Source organism: Phaenicophaeus curvirostris, unplaced genomic scaffold (genome assembly GCF_032191515.1).
Source record: "Phaenicophaeus curvirostris isolate KB17595 unplaced genomic scaffold, BPBGC_Pcur_1.0 scaffold_73, whole genome shotgun sequence".
Lineage (NCBI taxonomy): Eukaryota > Metazoa > Chordata > Aves > Cuculiformes > Cuculidae > Phaenicophaeus > Phaenicophaeus curvirostris.
Genome location: NW_027206695.1, coordinates 304,897 through 308,493, shown reverse-complemented (window position 1 = coordinate 308,493; position 3,597 = coordinate 304,897). Strand labels below are relative to the sequence as shown.

The 3,597-nt window shown below is 60.4% G+C and overlaps 2 protein-coding genes across 2 annotated transcripts in view; both read left to right on the top strand.

Annotated features, from left to right (window-relative positions):
- LOC138734342 (zinc finger protein 585A-like) overlaps positions 1-3,597 on the top strand; it is a 352,271-nt gene that overhangs the window by 246,257 nt on the left and 102,417 nt on the right. The window lies entirely within an intron of this gene.
- Positions 1-3,597, top strand: part of GABBR1 (gamma-aminobutyric acid type B receptor subunit 1) — an 83,600-nt gene that overhangs the window by 60,945 nt on the left and 19,058 nt on the right. The gene's annotated exons all lie outside the window — the stretch shown is intronic.

Below are 3,597 nucleotides of genomic sequence, written 5' to 3'. Positions count from 1 at the left end.
CCACCCCCTGGAGCCCCCGTGTCACCTCAAGTGCCACCATCCTGCACTGCTGCCACCTCCCGAGCTCCTGTCCCCGTGGTGCCACCACCTCCTGAGCTCCTGTCCCCATGGTGTCACCTAAAGTGCCACCATCCTGCACTGCTGCCACCTCCTGAGCTCCTGTCCCTGTGGTGCCACCACCCCCTGGAGCCCCCGTGTCACCTCAAGTGCCACCACTCCATGCTGCTGCCACCTCCTGAGCTCCTGTCCCCATGGTGTCACCTCAAGTGCCACCACCCCACGCTGCTGCCACCTCCTGAGCTCCTGTCCCCACGGTGCCACCACCCCCCCGAGCCCCTGTGTCACCAAAGAGCCACCAGTGCATGACGCTGCCACATCCCTGAGGTGCCACCACCCCAGAGCCTCTTCGCTCCACGGTGCCACCACCCCTCGAGCCTCGGTGCCACCCCAGGGCCACCACCCCCCGTCTTCAAGGTGTCCCCAAACTATTAAAGCCGATGGGTCTGCAGAGCCACGTTCTTCAGGGGACACGGGGACACCGAAAGGGACCCGGGAGGGGACAGGGTGATGGCTTCAGATCCCAGGAGGGGACAGAGGAGGTGACACCAAGGCCTGGGTGGCTTTGGATCCCAGGAGAGGACATGGGAGGTGACAGAGGAGGAGGTGACATGAAGGCCTTGGTGGCTTTAGATCCAAAGAGGGGACATGGGACACCTAAGGTGACACAGGAGAGGACACGGGAGGTGCCATGGACATAGTGGTGGCTTCAGATCCCAGGAGGGGACATGGGAGGTGACACGGGAGGTGACACGAAGGCCTCGGTGGCTTCGGATCCCGGGAGGGGACAGAGGAGGTGACACCAAGGCCTGGGTGGCTTTAGATCCCAGGAGGGGACAGGGGAGGTGACACGGGTGGCTCTAGGTCTGGGACAATGAAGGACACGGAAGGTGACATGGACACCGCGGTGGCTTTGGATCCCAGGAGGGGACATGGGAGGTGACACAGGAGGTGCCGTGGAGGCAGTGGTGGCTCTAGATGGGGGACAATGAATGACATGGAAGGTGACAGGGACACCGTGGTGGCTTCAGATCCAAAGAGGGGACACAGGAGGTGACATGAAGGCCTCGGTGGCTTCAGACCCCAGGAGGGGGACACAGGAGGAGGTGACACGAAGGCCTGGGTGGCTTTAGATCCCAGGAGGGGACACAGGAGGAGGTGACACGAAGGCCTTGGTGGCTTTAGATCCCAGGAGGGGACGTGGGAGGTGACACGAAGGCCTGGGTGGCTTTAGATCCCAGGAGGGGACACAGAAGGAGGTGACACGAAGGCCTGGGTGGCTTTAGATCCCAGGAGGGGACACAGGAGGAGGTGACACGAAGGCCTGGGTGGCTTTAGATCCCAGGAGGGGACACAGAAGGAGGTGACATGAAGGCCTTGGTGGCTTTAGATCCAAAGAGGGGACATGGGACACCTAAGGTGACACAGGAGAGGACACAGGAGGTGCCATGGACATAGTGGTGGCTTCAGATCCCAGGAGGGGACACGGGAGGGGACACGGGAGGGGCCGTGGAGGCAGTGGTGGCTCTAGATCTGGGACAATGAAGGAAATGGAAGGTGACACGGAAGGTGACACGGACACCGCAGTGGCTTTAGATCCAAAGAGGGGACCCAGAGGGGACCCGGGAGGCACCAGGGGCTTTAGATCAAGGACAACAAAGGACATGGAAGGTGACATGGACACCGTGGTGGCTTTAGATCCAAAGAGGGGACACGGGAGGGGACGTGGGAGGTGACACCAAGGCCTGGGTGGCTTCAGATCCCAGGAGGGGACACGGGAGGTGACACGGGAGGTGACACGAAGGCCTCGGTGGCTTCAGATCCCAGGAGGGGACACGGGAGGGGACACGGGAGGTGACACGAAGGCCTCAGTGGCTTCAGATCCCAGGAGGTGACACAAAGGCCTTGGTGGCTTTAGATCCCAGGAGGGGACAGAGGAGGTGACACAAAGGCCTCGGTGGCTTCGGATCCCAGGAGGGGACACGGGAGGTGACATGAAGGCCTCAGTGGCTTCAGATCCCAGGAGGGGACAGAGGAGGTGACACGAGGGCCTCGATGGCTTCAGATCCCAGGAGGGGACAGAGGAGGGGACACGGCGGCCTCGGTGGCTTCGGATCCCGGGTTTATTCGTGGCCCGGGGACGCTTTTCAATATGAAAAAAAAAAAAAGAAAAAAAGGAAAGAGGGAAAAACCAACAAAAAAAAAGCGAGAGAAGGGGGAGAACGAGCCCGACCCGGGGCAGGAGGGGACGGGGACACGAGGGGACAGGAGAGACCCGCCCAGCGCTGCCCTGGGGACAATAATTTAGCGGTGACGTCACCAGGGACGATGGCGACAGAGGCTCTCGCGGGCCAGGAAGCTGCTGGGGCTCCGGTGACGATGATGAAGCTCTTGGTGGCCTCAGGTGAAGGTTCTTGGTGGTGATGAAGCTCTCGGTGGCCTCAGGTGAAGGTTCTTGGTGGCCTCAGGTGAAGGTTCTTGGTGAGGACGAAGCTCTTGGTGGCCTCAGGTGAAGGTTCTTGGTGAGGACGAAGCTCTTGGTGGCCTCAGGTGAAGGTTCTTGGTGAGGACGAAGCTCTTGGTGGCCACGGGTGAAGACCGAGGGTTCTTTGTTGCCCAGGACTGAAGGCCGAGGGCTGCAGGGATGATGAGGAAGGTTCTTGGTGGCCATGATGAAGGAGCTGGGGCTTCGGTGACGATGACCAAGGACGAGGGCTCTTGGTGGCCATGGTCGAAGGACGAAGACTCAGAATAGGACTTTGTTGACCGTGAAGGACGAGGGCTCAGAACGAGGACTCGTTGACCATGAAGGACGAGGGCTCTTGGTGACCATGACTGAAAGACGAGGGCTCAGGACAAGGACTCGTTGACCATGAAGATCAAGGGCTCTGGGTGACCATGACTGAAGGCCGAGGGCTCAGGCCGAGGACTCTTCAGCCATGACTGAAGGCCGAGGGCTCAGGTGACCACGGTGAAGGCTCTTGGTGGCCACGATGAAGACCGAGGACTCTCCAGTGAAGGTCGAGGGCTCCGACACCAACCAGGACGGAGGCCAGGAGCTCTCCAACCACGAAGACCAAAGGGTCTCCATGGAGGATGAGGCCTGAGGGCTCCCAGATGATGAAGGCCAACGACGAAGCCCGAGGACTCCAGGCTGGTGAAGGCTCAGGATGGGGCTGAAGCCCAAGGGCTCCGAGACCAACCACGACGAAGGCCGGGGGCTCTCCAAGGTCAACGGGGAAGGACAAGGACTCTCTGAGGATGAGGATGATGAAGATGGAGGGGTCTCCGAGGCCAACGCTGAAGGACAAGGGCTCTCTGAGGCTGATGAAGATGGAGGGGTCTCCGAGGACAAGGGCTCTCCTAGGACAAGGATGATGAAGATGGAGAGGTCTCCGAGGACAACACTGAAGGACGAGGGCTCTCCGAGGCCAATGAAGATGGAGGGGTCTCCAAGGATGAGGCTGATGAAGATGGAGGGGTCTCCAAAGATGAGGATGATGAAGACTGAGAGGTCTCCGAGGACAACGCTGAAGGGCT